Genomic DNA, 21,073 nt, shown 5'->3' with positions numbered 1-21,073 from the left:
GAGATTCGCACCTCAACAAAATGGCCTGTCCCACCATAAAACTCACTTTATGTGAAATGTTGGCAAAAATTCACTTATCTATACTATATGTCAATCTATATCATAGCTATTTTTTGTATTATCTAGATGCGGGCTGTATCCAAATTTATTGTTTTTGGTGAAATTAGGAAGTAGGCTGTAGGATATGAAAAACAGGCATTAATGAAGTGGGCAAGGAAAGGCCTTGATGATACAAATTGGAAATCCCAGGGGAAAGGCTAAAAAATTAGACAAGTATTCTATAAGACAAATATTGTCCCTTTAACTTATGGCTGACCCAAAATAAAAATGAATTCACCACATAATACCAATGTACCAATAATGCCGATCAATAATGCAACATATGTAGAAACCTGCGGTTCTGCCAAAAGTGGAGAGGGGATTAATTTTTAAAAAAATGTCTGAACCGCTTCTTCAAAAACTACTGTCTTAATTAGGGAATTTGTACTAATCAACAATACCTACTACATGTAAAGTGCTGTTGGGATTTCCTAGCATAGCAATGCAGACTGTGAACAATCCTGATTCTAATCTCACTTATAATTATATGTAACCTGATCCACTGACCATATATGATTGTATTGGCAATCTCATGGGCTGCTGGCCTGGAAGGGAGTCCTTCTACTTTTGCTGGTAAATATATTAGACGTTTCTTTAGAAGCACTAAAATATATTTTATAACAATACCTTACTTAAGGTGGACCCTTCATCTACATACTGTTAATGCAGCCATTGTGTGGGCTGATCAAATATAAATACTGTACTACCAAGTTAGCTAATGGGATGTATTGAAATCTCATGTATCACCTGGTTAGTGCTAAAATGTGATGTGTGTGGAGATTTCTTTTGTACTGTTCTGTTCCCTCTAGGATGTGTTCTCTGGTAATGAAAGTGATCAATGTTATTTAAATAAGAACACTACTTTAAGGGGTTGCATTTTGAAACTATTAGAGTTTTCATAAAATTGTAGCAGTCATTTTCTTAACGCACAGATTCCTGAAAAGCAAATTGTATCACTATTCATAAAGCACTGTCCATAGAGCTAGACAAATCCCCCACTTGTTTCTCTCAGTCTGTGGAATACAAACAAAGGTTAATTGTTTTTCCATTTCAAACACTTTAAGATTGATTTAATATCAAGCTGATACAGACAATGGGGCCTGTTTATTCATGTTTGCATTTTTTCCCTTTAAACTAGCATCTCTTAATGTAGCTTTACATAGCAATTTATCATAAAAGCCATGTCTCAGCGAAGACTGTACACTGAAGTGTTAGCGTTTGCTGATCACACTGACAAAAGACTTTGTTTCCAGCTGAGCTAACCTCGCCTACATGCCCCCCAATTCATAGATTCATTCATAGACAGATGCCCTGAGTAGAATAGATCAATATATGCCAACATAAAGAGGGTTTTTAGCATAAATAATAGATGCCCATATAAAAATAAATATATACAAGTCAAATCAAAGGTGATTTGGGGGATTCAGCAGTAGTTTGCTTACCCCAGAAGATATCTACAATATCTCCTGCGTTAGACATTTGTTAAATTACTCTGATACTTGCAGACATTTCCAGATGATTTAAGGATTAAATACAGTTGGTGAAATACTTCTTGTTGCTGCTTAAACTAAATGCAAGTATCTACTGTAAACCACACCTATGGTCTAAAACATCCATGTAGGTACTTTAAAAAAGTCCACTAATTTTAATGGGAACACACTGCGAACATAACCGCTTGTATTTCAACATGCATTTGGCTAAAGGAAGGTGAAAACTTCCTGCTTCATTCCATGTGCATGTTAAAAAAACACAGAATGAACACATATGAAATCACATGTCAACCACATATGAACACTATTAAAAAAAAATAATCACAATTTTACTTTTGTAAACGCAAAGAAACGCTATCTCTACTATCCAGACTCCTCTGTCATCAACAACTTGCTGTACGGGTAAATACTAGTGTCAAATATTTTTATTGTACTTGGGATATCCATTTCCATATTTGGAAAATATTTAGAGATTAGAAGATATTTATATATGGAGTGTATTTGTTCATTAAATAACAGACTTTGCCAAAACAAAGTCTTTAATGAAGTATGCTGTTTTTGCGGTGAAGCAGGTCATTGGAAGGCTGAGTGACTGAGTGTTCTTACTGGAAAACCCAGTACTGAGAAAACTCTTATTCTAACTCGTCCCTTCCCCCTCCACCCCAACAAAAATACTGACTAAATTCTGATGAATGTGAAATCTTCACAGCCCTACTAATCCACGTGTATCAGTCAGGTTCCATGGTAACTTGCACAGTGCCTATTAAATCAATTTAATACCTCTGCCTTGAATACATCAGATTTTTCCTCTCTCACCCTCTCTTAGATCAGACTGTTACAGCAGTGGGTGTTTTTAAATTTACAAATTGATTTCGTCCAGATGACAAAATGTTGAAACTTTGGAATATGTTTTGGCAAATGTGTGTATGTATTTGGTACAGATTGAGGTCTACCTGTGTGCCAAAGCAGACACTACCAAAGTAAGTAAAAATTTACTCCTAGGGCTAGATTTACTAAACTGCAGGTTTGAAAAAGTGAAGATGTTGCCTATAGCAACCAATCGGATTCTAGCTGTCATTTATTTAGTGCATTCTACAAAATGATAGCTAGAATCTGTGCAGAAATAGCGTTGAAATGGCCTAATGCTTTATGATAGCGTTAATGAGCATGAGATCTTCTATTACTAGAAAGACTGGACTGAGCCTTTATGACTTACAACTGACTGATTAACTTATCCTGGACTATTTAAGGTACTAGTGAAATGTATTAAGTATTTTCACACAGACTCAAGGAAAGGAACCAGATCAGTTGTGTCACTCAATAGAGTCTGGAGACCAGGTCTACATCAAGGTGCATCAAAGAAAGTCTTCTCTACAGCCAAGGTGGACATCCACCTTGGCTTCTGACCACACACAGAGTAAAGTACAAGGGACATAATACTTGGATACATGCATCACACTGTAGAAAGACCACTGTTCCCTTCCCAGACAAGGCTCCTTTTCAAGGGGGTAAATGTATCAAGCAGAGAATTTTCCGTCGGGTTTGAAAAGTGGAGATGTTGCCTATAGCAACCAATCAGATTCTTGCTATCATTTTGTAGAATGTACTAAATAAATTATAGCTAGAATCGGATTGGCTTTTCAAACCAGCCGGAAAACTCTCAACTCTCAGCATTTATCCCCAGGAGTGTAAAGTACCATCTTCCTGACTGCTACCAGTACTTGGGGATTCACTTCCGCTCAGGCATCTGCTTTCTTAATGTGCACTGGTAATGAGGTGAGAAACGTCCGTGCATAGAGCAGTAGGCAGCACTAGACACAGTTGGGCTCACTAAGACTCTTTTTTAATTTCTACCAAACACATTGTAATCTTAGGAATCAAAGTGTGAATAGGACATGTATCTTACATACTTTCTGCAGGTAATTTCATCAGGTATTGCTCATGCCTATGCTCAAAAATCTTTATGGACACTATGTTTCAATATACCAAAGACTTTAATCAGACAAAATGCTGGATCTGTGTTCATGTTCCCAATCACTCCAAATGTGGCATACAACTGTTACCCCAGCCTTTTTCAAAGACAAACTCCTTTCCCAAGAGGACAACTAGTTGGCATATAAACACAATCTAGAATGGAAAGGGAATCCTGGACAAAAGCCAACTACTTCACTGGCATAGTATGTCTTCAGTTAGCTACTATTGCCATGGGTTTAATTTGCGTTCATGTGAATAATGGCACACAGTCACTGAAATGTCTCAGTAGGTACTCATCTTAATGTTACACTTTACAATATCAAGATACATATTAATTTTAATTTGATACATAGGTTAAGCACTTACCAAGGAATTATTTTGTGTGTGGAGTCAAAGCATATGTCTACATAAAGACTAGTCAGTAAGTTGTTATTTGGGATATATGCTGCCTACCATAAGAAAAATTAAAAATTTAAACCCTGCCTTCTGAGAGGATCAAAAATGTTTAAAGGTCATTTACATGCTGGGAACAGGCTTTGTCTTATCTAAAAATAGTTTATGGTCCATATCATACCATTGTAGAGTTGCATCAGCTGTCTGGTATATTAGAGAGGGTCCGTAATAAAATGGATTTTTCCCTGTCAAATATCAGGGAAGAACACAATCAGAATGGTTGGGTTACAAAAGAGAATGACTATAGATTCTCTGCTGGCAAGCAGGGGAGGGACCTGTGTAATTATAGGTAAGGATTATTGCAGATTTCTCAACAAATCTTTGATTGCGCAAAACACATTTTGAACATCGCTGCCGTATTGTACCAGCTTCTAGAGCCTAATGGCGCGGTTTGGAGCAACATGAACGCAAATATTATACTGTTGTCACACGCCAGCCTCCCATAACCACCACTCGAGGACCGGTGCGCCTACACTCCATCCTGATCCTTCACTTTCCTCGTTGGCTGTCATGTCAACGGCGGTCCTGCGCAGACCGTCTCACCTGTTCTACCTGTCCTGTTCTCCCATTGGTTGTACTTTCCTGACATCCCTTTATAAGGCTCCTCCCCTCACCTATCAGTGCTGGTTCTTCGTGTCAACTTCAGGCCTGGAAGCAGCTCTCTTTCCTCCGCAATGTGGATCATCACCCGCTACCTATCCAGTGTTCTGCCGCTGATCTCCGCTTACCTGGTCCACTCGTTAGTGGTAATTTCTGTGGTTCATCACCTGCTACCTATCCAGTGTACTGTCGCTGATCTCCACTTACCTGTTGCATTTGTTATTGGTAATTGCTGTGGAACATAACCCGCTACCTATCCAGTGTACTGCCGCTGATCTCCGCTTACCTGTTCCACTCAGTGGTAATTTCTGTGGTTCATCACCTGCTACCTATCCAGTGTACTGCCGCTGATCTCTGCTTCCCTGTTCCACTTGTTAGTGGCAACTGCTGTGGATCATTGCTCTCTCCTCTCTAGTGTGCTGCCGCAGATTGTAATTCACCTGCTCCACTTGTTAGTGGTAACTGCCGCAGATTCCTGCTTCCTACTTCTCCTAGTATATTGTCTCCAAGCATCATCTCATCCTGCCCCTAGTACTACTTGGGAATTACCCTCATCTCTCATGCCAGTTCTCTATCACGTCTCACTGGGAACTTCCCCAGAGGGCAGCGACCTGCAGGGTGGAAGCTGGAAAGCCCAAATTCCCTTGCGGGGATCCCTGGTGAAAACCTTCCACTCTGTTCGACTCTGCACCTCTGGGTGGAGTCTAGCCAATCCCAGTCGAGAGCAGCAGGATCTCACTCATCCTAGCGGATACCTGACAACTGTGTTATGTTTTTTGTTTGCACTGTAGTATATATATATATATATATATATATATATATATATATATATATATATTAATAGCATTCTTAAAGAGTTGCTTTAAAATGATAGGCAATAAACTCAAAGTCTGAAAGAAAAAAATACAGTGCTGGGAACAGATCGCCTATATATTAAAAAAAAAATCAAATTTACCGTGGTAGTCCCCTCATTATAACCAATTTTATTTTACAGGGTTGAAAACATTCGAACATATAAATATATGGTTGTTTTCTATCGTGCAAAATAAAAAAATGTTTTAATTAGATGACTACTACGGTAATTTGGATGTTTTATTACAACTGGTGGGTCTATTCCCAGCTTTGTATTTTTTTCTTTTATATTTTGTCTATATTAGGAAAGTAACAGATTTCTTTTACAGCTGTGGGACTCAGGGCCGTCTTTCCCATAGGGCACAATGGGCAGGTGCCCGGGGGCCCTGCAGCAAAGGGGGGCCCGTCGGAGGAAGCCCAAAAAAAAAAAAACCTGTAAAAAGAAAAGAAAAAAATACTTACCCTGCTGTCAGCTTGCGATCTGGCTCCCTCACTGGTCTCCTCCTCCGTCGCGCTCCGCAATGGATGTCGGGCGGGCGTGATGCCAGATCGCAAGCTGACAGCAGGGTAAGTATTTTTTTCTTTTCTTTTTACAGGTTTTTTTTTTTTTGGGCTTCCTCCAACGGGCCTATATATATAATCTTTTTTTTTTTTTTTTTTGTATCTATAGGGGCCCCGGTGCACTGCTGTGCCCGGGAGCCCAAGATGGTCTTAAGAGGGCCCTGGTGGGACTACAAACACCTATTGTTTTGAACAACCTTTACACCACAAAGAGTTTTCCCTTTTGTGCCTTTATAATAAAATCAGTCATTAGACTGATGTAGATTTGATATCTCATACTAAGTATCAAGTAGCTGTGATTTACATGTTTATGCAAAAGAATAAAGAGTTGAAAGAGTTGAATGAAAGTGAAATAAATGAACATGAATAGGATATGTTATAGTATATTGTGCTTTGAAAAGTTACAATAGGAGGAAGTGTAAAGGATAATCACATATATCCATTGATTTTATATATTTGTATTAGCTGAATGAAAACACACTTTTAATATTATATGTATTGGAGTGTGTTGAATTGCAAATGTCAAGGAGAGATACATATGATCTTGCTTCACACAGACACTAGATTTAGGTTAGCATGCAACTGTTCATTATTCAAATTGTTCATATTATTAGCAAAATATAGATATATACCGATATTGGCACTTACACAGCACCTTTAAAATGTTTTGTTGCACAATTTATATCTATACTATTTTCATCATTTGATCTGTTATAACTGCATATTGTAATTTTAGGTACCCTTAAAAAGTGTTCTGTTTCAATGTACATCAACTAAAGTGAGCCTGTCTCATCTTTTATTTGCATTTTATTTTATTTTTATATATTCCTTTTCCCTAGCTCCATTCACATACATGGCTAACTATTATGCGGTACATTATGATATCACATTATAGTAATAGCTTATATTTAGCTACTCATGAGAACCCAGGAAAGCTTTAACGTGGGAGCTCTGTCAAATACAGTAAAATCCCACTACTTACAGCCAGTACTATACTTTACTATTAGGATAGGTTAAAATACATTTTGGGTGGAGAAACTTAAATATTTTCAAAGGTAACTTTTAGTAATTTTTTTTTTTTTATTTCTGCCAAGTTGACTGTTACTGTAAAATGAAAAACATTCAAAATAATCAAGTGTACAATAATGTAGTTACTACTCACATTTGGTTCCTAGACTCTAACAGAATGGAGCAGGGGGGCTGGGTTTGTCTTGAAGACTCACATCTTCATGGTCTTGGTTTTCAGCTGGGCTCTTCCTCTCATGAAACCCTGCCTATGAGAGCTGGCTGATGACAGAGGTCTCCAGGGGTTCCTGATTGAGTGATGTGTTCACAAAGTTGACAAAAACTCGGAGGTCTGTGGACTACACAGATGCCCGTGCCAAGGCAATGTCATATACAACTAGTGTCTGCCCCCCTGCTTCCCCCATATCACAGGCCAGCCCTCTCCTGCTGTAGACAATATTGAAATTGATTTGAAGCTATGCTTGACTGAAAGTATGTGTGTACAGGTCCAGTTGCCTACACTATTTGTTGGATTATCAGCATCAGCTGCCTTAATTAATGTGCATTGAAAGCCTGATCATTCTAGACCTTTATGGATACATTTTATCTACAGAGCTCAAATACAAAAGATTATTATTACTTGCAATTTGAGTGATATTTACCACTATTTGGTACTGTACTATTACTGCTTGCTCAGGAGTTGGAGTTTAGGAGATAAACCTCTTTATGACCAACCTCAGCAACAGTGACACTTCTCAATTTATAGTCAGGAAGGAGGAGATCATACCGCACAAGGTATATCATCAATTATAGATCCCTATATGAGGGGATGAATATACCACCGCATATCCCAGAGTACTTAATTATAGAGGAACTGCTGAGTGCTGTACCCTAACACTGTAAGAATACTCATACACAAAGAAGGGAAAGACATGGTAAAAAAGGGGCACTCAGAATCTATAAGTGGAAAGGCAAATAATGAAATAAAACATAACCTTTATTATTATCAGTAAAATATAGTGTGCTTCTCCTGATGGAGAAGCACAAAGGTTATGTTTTATTTCATTATTTGCCTTTCCACTTATAGCTTCTGAGTGCCCCTTTTTTGCCATGTCTTTCCCTTCTTTGTGTATGACTTCTCAATTTATAAAAACAAACAACTCAAAATATCATAACAAGGCAAAATGGACCAATGTATAAACTACACAATATATACTTTAAAACATTTCATTGCACAATTCAAATATATATTTTTTACAATAAAATCAAAACTGTGTCTACATCTGGATCGACACAGCCCCAGCAAAGCAGTTGCAGAAATACTTTCCCTTGACATTTTAGTTCCCCCAAGGGGAGGCCAAAACCAGGTCTTGGAGTGGGGCCTTAATAAGCCTTGCTTGTAATAGGGTCTTCTGCTCACCCTTTTTTTTTGTGTTTACCTCTGCACATGCTCTCTCAAAGAAACAGCTTTCTTTTGGGAGGGGATCATTTGCCTTCTCACTCGCTAATTCTCAGTGCCACTTCTTGGTCCAGCAGGCCTGGATACAAGCAGTCGACACATTTCAACGGTGCTTTGAAGGGCTCCAAGGTGACTTTGGCCTGTTCCTGAGTCAGAGCCATTAGTTCTCTCAGCTCTCTCTCGCTTTTGCAGAAAATAGAACATGCTGTGTTCTCAAACTGGCCTGGCCTTGAAATTAGGTACACAGAATTTCACATTTAAAATAACCTTGAAGACAAAGTAGAAGATAGCAAATTATATTATATAATATTGATAATCATATTAAAAAGCAGATAAATTAATCATGTTAAATAGCAATTAAAATCAAAGTAATTGTTAGTTGCACAGGGCTAATGGTCATTAAAATTATTATACTTTTATCAATGTGTGATGCATCATTCTAAAATTATCAGTATACTGGAGGTTGAAGCGGAAGGTTTCCCTCTACCCACTGTACTGTAGGTTTAGCTATGCCTTCTATAGACAGCAGTTGCAACATTGACATCTGGTGGATACTCACAGTACTCCACTTACACAGTGGTGAAAAAATAGTATTATCAGTATTTTTATTCAAGTTTCAATCGATAGATAACCAAGCAGACTAACTTCCACTGGGAGAAAAATGTAAACACAATGATATAAAAAATGGCACCAATGTAAGAACCAAAAAGTATAAGAATGGACAGAAAAATTAGAACAATCATTATAGTAATACAAATAAGTAATATCTTTAATCACATGTTTATGGTAGAAAAACAGCAACAGAAGACTGTGCTTTATATTCTGTATAAATAAATTTAGTATGTATGTGACTGGATCACTGATAAATAACTTATGGTATAAATTTATTTAAAGGAAATAGCGCTTATTTATATAAATTGCCAATGCACTTATTTTTAATATTGTGTATATTTTGAGATAGGAAATCTTTATTTCTGAGACCAAGGTAGAAAATGTGTTTTTTTCTGTTTAGCCTTCCTAGAGGAAATGCATTATGTCTGATGTATATATCTGATACAATGAGCCTTTGCTTACCAAGCCTTTGGTGTATTGTGAAGTGGGGAAGTGGCTTATTTTGGTTTTTTTTTGTTGTTCTGTGGGAATGCGTATTTGGCGACTGTCTGAAGTATTCATGCCAGTCAGACCTTTTGACTTGCTAGTGGGTGTCTTGCCTCTGAAATAAGAGCCAGGAAATCCCAGCAAGGTTTTTAAGAATTTCATAGCTAAGTGTAAATATTAGTGACTTTGCAATGCATGTAAATCCATGTTTTGGTAAACGGGTTACATCCAGATTCTAAAAATAGCCTGTGTCCAAATCTGTATGAAATGCACTGACTTGTACACTGAAATTTTTCTTCTGATTTCAACATTTGACCTGATCACTGGTACCTCTAACCAGTGAGAGCAAATAAACATCTTGCTTCAAAGACCTGCTTGAAAACATCTTCAATATTGCTGTATTCCTGTGACCTGCAGATTAGACCCTAACTCTAGTCCATTCTCCGGCTGTCTCTGAGGTTTGGACCCAGCTCTCCAGTACCTGCCTGCTACACATGCAGCCATGGTCAGTGTGATAGGCCAGCGGGGATCCATCAACAGCAACCCTGATCCATAGTAAGAGGTCAGGAGTACCAGCTCAAGAACATCAGCAACAAGGTACGCTAGAAGCATCAGTTACCCAGAAGGAGCGTGGTTCTGAGTGCCATAAAAGGAGCTCAGTGGTGGCAACAGGCCCTTCCCACTGCGGCAGGAGGGGCATATTCGGAATAACGAAAGGGGACAGTGGCAAAATAAGCCCAGCCGGTTCCCAGCAACAACAGACAGGGTGGCATAGGCGTTCCATCCTGTCACAGATGCATAAAATCAATATTACACAATATATAATATACAATTAATAATAGTATTATTTTAATATTAAGTGGAGGAATATAGTCATAGATTTGACTTAATTAAACAAACAGTAATAGTATTCCTCAAATAGGATAAAGTCAATAGTGCATGGAGATGGTTCCTTATATAGGAAAGCTCATTGAGAAAGTAAAGAATTCTTTCTTACAATATCAAGATTTGCCAGCTTTCAAAGAGAGGGACATGCTTATCAATAATAAGGAAGAATGTGAAAAAAAAGTTTAATTGAAGGGAAGAACAGAAAAGTAGATCATATAAAAAGAGAAAAATGATAAACTATCCATTAAGAGTAAGTTGAACACACCTACATGAACACAAACTATGAGAAGGGATTTGTCATAATTTAATGAATAGGGGTACCTGCTAACGTTGACGCAGCTCAAGTAGAGAGTGCGGAGTCTAACGCGTCCCTTGGTCTTCTCCAGGAACCCACACAAGAAGGTATGGGTTTTACTGCTGTGAGCGCGCAGGTCGCGGTCCCTTACTGAGCTGTATAGCGAGGTACAAGAAGGGTAGTCAGCTAAGCCTGTCACGTGTTGGCAACGGAGTAGCGGAGGGGAAGGACTGATGGATTTGTGATCACAAAGTGGGTCTCTAGAAGGAAGACTATAGCTGCTTTCAATTTTTTTAAATGCAAAAGGACAATCGTGTGCTTTTTGGTCAAGTTAAGACCATTAATCTGTAGAGAAAGAAAATCCTCAAACTCATGAAGGATGCAGTGTTTTACATCAAAAGAAAAGTGGGCATATAGCTGTTACAAGCTCCTCTGGCCACATAGGTTGGGGTAGGGGGGAGAACTAAGGGTGTTTGAACATTTATACATAAAGTGGCATACAAAGAAACACAATAACATAAATACATTACTACACATAGGAGACAGGTGTGGGGATGGCAGATGAATAGCCGACTAATGAGATTGTAAAAGGAAAGGGAAATGAAAAGGGAATATGCCATCAGACCTCCCCATATGTCCTTTACATGCCCATCAGACCTCTGCACATACCCACAGACTCCTACACATGCCCATTGTAAATGTGATGTCACATCACACCATCACAAGTCACTGGTGAGGGGTAACCAGAGCAAATCTCCAAACCGAAATCTGAGATGCAGGACCTCAGTCCCAAATGAATGCAGGGTGCTGCCCAGCAAGAGAATAACACTTCTGCAGGGCAAGAGACCTTTTCAGCGGTTAACACTGAGAATGAATGCAATAAAAATTGGGTGACACTGGAGTGAAGGGGACAGGAAAGAGGTGGGATCCTGGAGAACAGGTCCAGAGAGACTAAATGGGGCGAAGAAAGGAGGTAGCAGTGGAAAAGCAATGAGGGAGAGGATGTTGTGCAAACAAGGAATTAAAACAGGGGGACACCAAAGAGCTACAGCAAGCACTGCCTGAGAGATATGTCTTCCTGGTGGAGCACTGCTTCTTGGTCTGTGATTGTGATTGTCCCTGAGGCACGATAGCACTACGATGAAGTTAATGAGATCAGATCTGGTGAAAGCACCGATTCTACAGAAGGCAATGGACCTTTTGAAGGAAACTGAACTTGTCTGACATGGATAGCCAATGCCAGGAATAAGATTCTAGCTATGACTCAAATCCCAATTTTTAAGACAGTAAAAATTTGTATAGTTGTTCTTCTTGAGAGGAATGATTAAATGGATTTAATAGTCAGCCATGTCTTAGTTGCGAGACATGTCTCCATAGTCACAGAAAAATGGATTTTGTCGAATTAATAAACCAAAATTGCTGCTGTAAATCAGTGCTATAGATTGAAGTATTTTAGTTGTGCACAGAACATCTATAGGGTTTTAACCTAGGTCCACTGCACAGTCAGTATCAGAGTCTGCTAAGGCAGCTTACAGCAACCATCACAGGTCATCGATGTATTTTGAGCAGCAGCCTAGTACACCATACATTGTAGGAGCTGCTGAAATGACACAGAGTTCTGAAGGTGTTACGTATATGGGTCTGAGCATAAGTCTGATACATCATCAGTAATGGCTCCTTCCCAAAGCATTGTGGCTGCAAGCAGGAGTTCACTTGACTGCTAGCAGTGGACTTTGTAAACACAGCCCAACCACCATTCTCAGGCTGTCCATTGGGAGACTTGTACATGAGACTAGTGTACCTTTTAGCAGTGAGCAAAGATCTAGATGATAGTGTGACCGATTTGAGGAGTTGGACTCCAATTATCCTGTCATCCAGTAATCTAGAACGCTGAGGTCCAAAAATGACTAAGACTAAGGAATCCAGATTGGAAAGAGACATTGGCTGTACTGTCAACGACAATGTAGCAGGTGCAGTTTTATCATTTCCAAGTGATAATAACTTTGACAGCTAGCATAAAAGCTTGCATGGTCCTGCAGGGGAAAAATGAAATAGATAAACCTCAGTAAACCAATTAAAGGTACTGTGGCAGTGCAGATAAGCACTACTTTTGTCTTCAAACCCAGTGAACATTAATGATTGTAGGTCCAATGAACAGGAAGCTTTGTGGTTCCAGGAAGTCATGGATTCTGTGAGCTGTGACATAGACTCCCCACCGCCTTGAAATGTTACTGAAAGCTTGGTCTGGTGCCAATACAATTCTTTTTGCTGGGACGCTATGGCCTAGGCAATTATTTTTCTGTCCAAACTGGTTAAATCATGCTGAATGAGATAATATGCTTAAAACCTAAATCCGCTGGAAAGAGGTCCTTGCCAATAATATTTTAAAATGTTAAAACCGGTAAAAGGTTCTATTTGTCACAATTATGTAGCGTGTACAACAATGTAGCAATGTAGGTATTAAATATGGAGTACTTGCCTTACTCTAGATCAGCGCTGGTCGGCCGGTGGTGCGGAGTCTAATGAACCCCCTGGTGTTCACCAAGAACCGTCGCAAGGCGGGATGGCTTTGCTGCGGAGGATCGCAGGTCGCGGTCCACTGGTCTGCCTCTAGAGGTAAGGATGTAGGCGGTAGCCCACGATAACACTGGAACTGGAAGAGAGTATCAGGATAGTCGCGGTCTGGTACACTTGGAGTGGAGATAATACGTTGTCAGCAAGCCTGGGTCTGGTACACTGGAGTGGAGATAATACGTTGTCAGCAAGCCTGGGTCTTGTACACTGGAGTGGAGATAATACATTGTCAGAAAGCCTGGGTCTGGTACACGTGGAGTGGAGATATATACGTAGTCAGCAAGCCTGAATCTGGTACACTGGAGTGGAGAGGATGTCTGAGAAGTCTGCAAGGAACTGGCACACGGAGAGACACACGAGAAGCACCTAGTCAGGGAACATAGGAAGTTGCTCTGACGCTGCCCAGGCGTCAGAGCAGGTCTTTAGTAAGGTTGCAAGTTTGAATTCCCCGCCCCGACTGTCACGTGACAGCGCCGCCGCAACCCGGAAGAGAGAGAGGATCGCGGCGCTGGAGCGAGGACAGGTGAGTTGTAACAGTACCCCCCTCCAACAAAGGTGGACTCCGGACACCTATACCGGCTTGGTGGGGAATTTCTTATGAAAGGCTCGCAGAAGTCGTGGAGCATGCACATTAGCAGCAGGAACCCATGAACGTTCTTCGGGACCGTATCCTTTCCAGTCCACTAGAAATTGCAGAACTCCTCTTGATCGACAGGAATCCAGTATTTGTTTGACCTCAAACTCAGACTGTTCTTGAATGACCACAGGAGGTGGAGCCCTCTCTTCAGTAGAGAATTGATTGTTAATTACAGGTTTAAGGAGAGACACATGGAAGACACTAGGAATACGTAATGACGAAGGAAGCTTTAACTTAAAAGCCACCGGATTGATAACCTTGGATATTTCAAAAGGGCCGATGAATCTAGGAGCCAATTTCTTGCTAGGAACCTTCAAATGGATGTTACGGGTGGATAACCACACTTTGTCCCCTGGGATGAATTGAGGAGCTACCCTCTTCTTCTTGTCATACGCCTTCTTAGCGCGGATAGCGGATCTCCTCAGGCTGGTTTTCACTAGATCCCAGATGTTAGAAAACCTGCGAAAGAGAGAGTCCACCGCTGGTACCTCTGAGTGAGGAAGAGAAGAGAAGGCTGGTAGCCTGGGATGACAACCATACAAGATAAAGAAGGGGAAATTGGAGGCTGCTTCATGGTAATGGTAGTTGTGAGCGAACTCTGCCCAGGGAAGGAGGTCAACCCAATTATCTTGATTGGCAGAGATGTAAACCTTAGAAACTTCTCCAATTCTTGATTAGTCCTCTCAGTCAACCCATTAGTCTGGAGATGATATGCAGATGAAAGATCCAGTTTGGTTCCTAATTTTTGTCAAAAGGCTCTCCAGAATCTAGATACAAATTGTGACCCACGATCAGATATTATGTGTGCAGGACAGCCATGAAGTCGGAATATCTCTTTAATAAAAAGATCCGCTAACACAGGAGACGAGGGGAGTTTCTTCAAGGGAACAAAATGTGCTACTTTAGAAAACCGGTCAGTGATGACCCAGATGACGGTGTGCCCTTTAGAACTTGGAAGGTCCGTGATAAAATCCATTGAAATATGAGCCCATGGAATATCGGGAACAGGTAAAGGCATGAGTGGACCGGTCGGTCTCTGTCTGGGATCTTATGCTGGGCACATCTTGAACAGGCAGAGACAAAAGACTTAACATCCCTACGTATGGTAGGCCACCAATATTTTCGGGAGACTAATTCCCAGGTCTTCCGCATCCCCGCATGTCCAGAAAAAAGAGAAGAGTGAGCCCAATGCAATAATTCCACACAGAGGGGTGGGGTTACAAAGGTTCAACCTGGAGGACAACCCTTCTTGGTCAATGGGGACAAAGCCAATATACAGTTGGTATCCAAGATTGGTTTGTTTTTCTCTGAGGCTTTGGTATCGGTAGCATCGAATGAACGAGAAAGGGCATCCGCTTTGACATTTTTTGAGCCTGGGCGGAAGGTAACATTGATATTGAAGCGTGAAAAGAAGATGGTTCATCTGGCTTGACGAGGGTTTAGACAATGTGCAGTCCGTAGATAAAGTAAATTCTTATGATCGGTGTATACTGTTACCGGAAACTGAGCACCCTCAAGTAAATGTCTCCACTCAGAGAGAGCCAATTTGATTGCCAAGAGCTCCTTATCACCGATTCCATAATTCTTCTCTGCAGGAAGAAACCGGCGAGAAAAGAATCCACAAGGATGATATTTGCCACCTGAATCTTTCTGGGATAGTACCGCTTCGACCCCTACGGAGGATGCGTCCACCTCTACAAAAAAGGGCCATTGATAGTCTGGTTGAAGAAGAATGGGAGCTGTGGAGAATAAGGTCTTGAGATCCTTAAAGGCTTGCACTGCTTCAGGAGTCCAGATTTTAGGATTGGCGGATTTACAAGTGAGGGTTGTAATGAGAGCTACTAATGAAGAATAACTCTTAATAAACTGTCTATAATAATTAGAGAACCCTAGAAATCGCTGTGTCACGACTAAGTATAGCATACCTGCTATTGTTGGCACTACTCGGAGGAAGGTGCGGAGTCTAACATGCCCCTGGTGTTCACAAGGGACCCCCGCAAGGAGGTATGGACTCAGCTGCAGGGAACACACAGGTCGCGGTCCTTCCACGAGTCAGATAGCGAAGCACGAGAGAAATGTCAGACAGGCCGGTTCGGCAATGGTGTGGGCAATGCAGGTACACAAGGAGAATCCGTAGGGGTGGTGAGTCAAGTCGGGTCGGTAACGTTCTGACAGCGAGGTACAAAAGGGAAATCCAATAGAGTAGTCAAGGCAATCCGGGTCACAAGGGTCACAGGCAAACAGCAATAATCAGGAGGCAGGCAAAGGTCAGGAGATGGGTAATCACAGGAATAAACTAGAAACGCTGGAGGACAGGGGGACCTGAAACTCTGGCACAGGAGGTGGGATCCAAAGAGGCTTAAATAGTGCTGCTAGCCAATAGCCTCAGCACCTGTAGTGCTGTCATGTCCCTGCGCCGTAGCGCTACCTTCATACAGCGTCCCGTTGCCTAGCAACGGGAACGCTTCCAGATCTGTAGCCGGGCGGACGAGCGGAAGTGACGCATCTGGTTGCCTAGCAACCAGACGCGCTATGCGGAAGGGCAGGCGGCCGCCGAGCGGCGCCTGACACACTGAGTAGCTTTAAGGCCTGATGGTTGTGGCCAATCCAGGATGGCTTTAAGCTTGGATGAGTCCATTTGAAGGCCAGTCTTGGATATAATAAATCCTAGGAAGGGAAGACTCTCTTGTTCGAACACACATTTTTCGAGTTTGCAAAATAATTTATATCTCCGAAACCTGCTCAATACTTCTTTTACATGTCTTCAATGAGATGCGAGAGCTGGGGAAAATAGAAGGATGTCATCTAGGTAGATAACTACAAATTGATAGAGTAAATCTTGGAAGATCTCATTCATAAAGTTTTGGAAAACAGCAGGGGCATTACACTGCCCATAGGGCATTACCAAGTATTCAAAGTGTCCATCCCGTGTATTAAAAGCTGTTTTCCACTCATCCCCTTCCTTGATTCTAATTAGGTTGTATGCACCTCTTAGGTCCAACTTAGAAAAAATAGAGGCCCCCTTTATTTGATCAAAGAGCTCAGAGATCAAAGGTAGAGGATATCTGTTCTTTACCATAATAGAATTGATAGCACGGTAATCAATACAAGGGCGAAGGCCCCCATCCTTTTTCTTTACAAAGAAGAGGCCTGCCCCTGCTGGAGATGATGATTTTCGTATGAATCCTCTCTTCAGATTTTCTTGAATGTATTCAGATACTGCATTGGTCTCTGGAACAGACAAGGGAAAAATGCGTCCGCGGGGAATAGGTTTACCAGGTTGAAGATTAATAGCACAGTCCCAACTCCTATGAGGTGGAAGTTTAGTAGCTTCCTGTTCACAAAAGACATCTGAAAAACTTTGGTAATGAATTGGCAATAATTGGGGGTTGCCCAGTTGAGCACTAATCTTGGAAAACACAGGGGTTACTTTAGTCAAACAACTGCTGTGGAAAGCCGAACTCCAGGAAAGAATCTCACCGGAATGCCAGTCGATTCCAGGAGAGTGGCCTGACCAGACAAGATGGATTTTATATATGCTACTTTTGCCTTTTCAGAAGGAAAGTTTCCAGGAAGAAGCTCAAATTGTATAGCACATTGGTTTAAAATTCCCCTAGATAACTTAGGTTCCCCATCAAACTTAGGTGGGTTAGGAATACGCAAATATGAGGCTGCACCTGCAGGTAAAGGAGCAACTGGAGGAGCCTGAACGGGGGCTGATGCCATACCTGATGCCGCTAAAGTTGTCTGCAAGGTATCCATTCGGGCTGATAGTCCTTGTAAAAATTTTAGTAACTGATCCTGATTGGCCTCCTGTTTTTCTACTCTTCCTAACAGGTGTTGGAGCAAATCTCTAGGGGAGGGATCTCCTGAAGTATCCATATTTTTGGTCAGAGCAAACTGTCACAATTATGTAGCGTGTACAACAATGTAGCAATGTATGTATTAAATATGGAGTACTTGCCTTACTCTAGATCAGCGCTGGCCGGCTGGTGGTGCGGAGTCTAACAAACCCCCTGGGGATGGGCTTTGCTGCGGAGGATCGCAGGTTGCGGTCCACTGGTCTGCCTCTAGAGGTAAGGATGTAGGAGGTAGCCCACGATAACACTAGAAATGGAAGAGAGTATCAGGATAGCCGAGGTCTGGTACACTGGAGTGGAGGTAAAAAAGTCTCCTCTCCACATCGGTAGTAGAACTTACCCGCTGCAGACTACTCTCGCTACCTCCGTTACCTGCCTGCTCCTGGACAAGTATCTCCACATTGGTAGTAGAACTTACCCGCTGCAGACTACTCTCGCTACCTCCGTTACCTCCCTGCTTCTGGACAAGTCTCCTCTCCACATCGGTAGTAGAACTTACCCGCTGCAGACTACTCTCGCTACCTCCGTTACCTGCCTGCTCCTGGACAAGTCTCCTCTCCACATCGGTAGTAGAACTTATCCGCTGCAGACTACTCTCGCTACCTCCATTACCTGCCTGCTTCTGGACAAGTCTCCTCTCTACATCGGTAGTAGAACTTACCCGCTGCAGACAACTCTCGCTACCTCCGTTACCTGCCTGCTCCTGGACAAGTCTCCTCTCCACATCGGTAGTAGAACTTACCCGCTGCAGACTACTCTCACGTTGCTCCGTTACAAGCCTGCACCTGGACAAGTTTTCCCTTCACATCAGTGGTACAACTTGCCTATTGCAGACCACTCACGTTACTCCGTTCCACGCCTGCACCTGGACAAGTCTTCCCTTCACATCAGTGGTACAACTTGCCTATTGCAGACCACCCACGTTACTCCGTTCCACGCCTGCACCTGGTCAAGTCTTCCCTTCACATCAGTGGTACAACTTGCCTATTGCAGACCACTCACGTTGCTCCGTTACATGCCTGCACCTGGACAAGTCTTCCCTTCACATCAGTGGTACAACTTGCCTATTGCAGACCACTCACGTTACTCAGTTCCACGCCTGCACCTGGACAAGTCTTCCCTTCACATCAGTGGTACAACTTGTCTATTGCAGACCACTCACGTTACTCCGTTCCACGCCTGCACCTGGACAAGTCTTCTCTACACATCAGTGGTAAAACTTGCCTATTGCAGACCACTCACGTTACTCCGTTCCATGCCTGCACCTGGACAATTCTTCCCTTCACATCAGTGGTACAACTTGCCTATTGCAGACCACTCACGTTACTCCGTTCCACGCCTGCACCTGGACAAGTCTTCTCTACACATCAGTGGTAAAACTTGCCTATTGCAGACCACTCACGTTACTCCGTTCTATGCCTGCGCCTGGACAAGTCTTCCCTTCACATCAGTGGTACAACTTGCCAATTGCAGACCACTCACGCTATTCTGTTACACACCTGCGCTGGACAAGTCTTCTCTACATATCCGTGGTGAAACTTACCAGCTGTAGACCATTCATGTTTCCTTGTGATATAGCTACTACTCTGTATGGTACCTATTAGCTGGACTAAAGTCTACAAGTGCCTCTGTATTGAAGCTGCAAGTCGCTGACTCTTCTACTATATTGTTGATTGGTCTTTGCCTAACGTTATCCAGTACTGGCCTGCTATATGCTACCTGCGTGCTAAGGCACTTGGACTCTTTCCTCATTTTATCCTGTTTACTAAACTGCTGTACCATCACAGTTCCACGGTGCCAAGACTCAGCATTTATACTATTGACATTCCTTTCCTCTATTCTACTGTATGGTTCCACTGATTCACCACACTACCCAGAGGTCCGCACTTCTGGTAAGTGTAGCTACACCTGGTGAATTCTGGGTAAAACTCCTAGTACCAGTGACAGTACTTAATTTATATAAAAAATTAGATTGTTTATAAAGCAGTAAAACTGCAGGCCAGCAGAGAAAATGCAGATCATGCTATTTTTAGATGAGTGTCTATTTACAAAGGTAAACACACAGCTTAGTGAATGTAATGAGAAGAGAGAAAGTGAGTCAGGCATTTGTACACTAATCGCTCAAGTAGTTTCGAGGCAAAGGGGAGGAGAGAAATAAGGCATTAGTTGGAGAGAAAGCCTGGATCGAGAGATGGTTTCTTTAGAATAGGTGAGATAAGCGCATGTTTAAAGGAGGATGGAAATGTGCCAGTGGAGAGATACAGGTTGAAGAAGTGAGTTAGAGGTCGGCATGCAGTGGAGGAGAGGGAGCGGTGTAGTTGGGAGGGAAAAGGGTTGAGTGGACAGGTTGTAGGGTGAGATGACAAGATAAGTGCACAAACTTAAGTTACTGGAGAGAATGGATTAAGGGTGGATTGGGGAGTGTAGGTAAAGGTGGGTAAAGTGAGTAGAATTTCGCATGAGGAAATATCTTGTGGAATGGTGTCAATTTTGTCTTTGAAATAGGTGGCAAAATCATGGGCAGTGAGGGAGGAAGGAGGAGGAGGTGCAGGTGGGCAGAGAAGTGAGTTGAAGGTGGCAAAGAGGCAATGTGGGTTAGAAGACTGGGTGGATATTAGAGATTTGAAGAATGTTTGTTTAGCAATTGAAAGGGCAGTGCTCTTAGATGAAAGGATGAATTTATAGTGGAGGACATTGGGATAGGAATGAGATTTCCTCCAGTGGCGCTCTGCAGGGCAGGAGTACTGTTTCAGGTAGCGGGTCTGTTTGTTGTGCCATGGCTGGGGTTTGCATTGTCGGAGACTATATGTAGTAGCTGGAGTTGCGTTGTCTAGGGCTGAAGTGAATGTTTTGATATAGAAAGAGGCAGCCTGATTATGACAAGACAATGTAGTCACTGGAGAAAATAGTTGTTTTAGTGAAAATGAGAAGTGGATTGGGTTAAGAGTACTTAGGTTTTGTTGAGTATGTGTGTATTTGGTTGCATTTGATATACTTCCAAAGGTCAGAAAGTAGGTGAGCACCACATTATGTGCATGGTTTCCCTCTGTTTCTTTATAGCCATGTGTTTATATAATTAGGCGGAGAGTTGATTTTTAGTGCCGCTGGATGCTTTATCCTAATATCTGATCTGAGTTAATTATCCCCATCATCCAGTTATCTGTTATGTGCCACAAAACTCGACAGGAGAGGACATTCAGAAATATAAATTGCATATAAGCCAGAACA

Source organism: Mixophyes fleayi, chromosome 3, assembly GCF_038048845.1.
Source record: "Mixophyes fleayi isolate aMixFle1 chromosome 3, aMixFle1.hap1, whole genome shotgun sequence".
Lineage (NCBI taxonomy): Eukaryota > Metazoa > Chordata > Amphibia > Anura > Limnodynastidae > Mixophyes > Mixophyes fleayi.
This window is presented reverse-complemented; position numbering follows the sequence as displayed.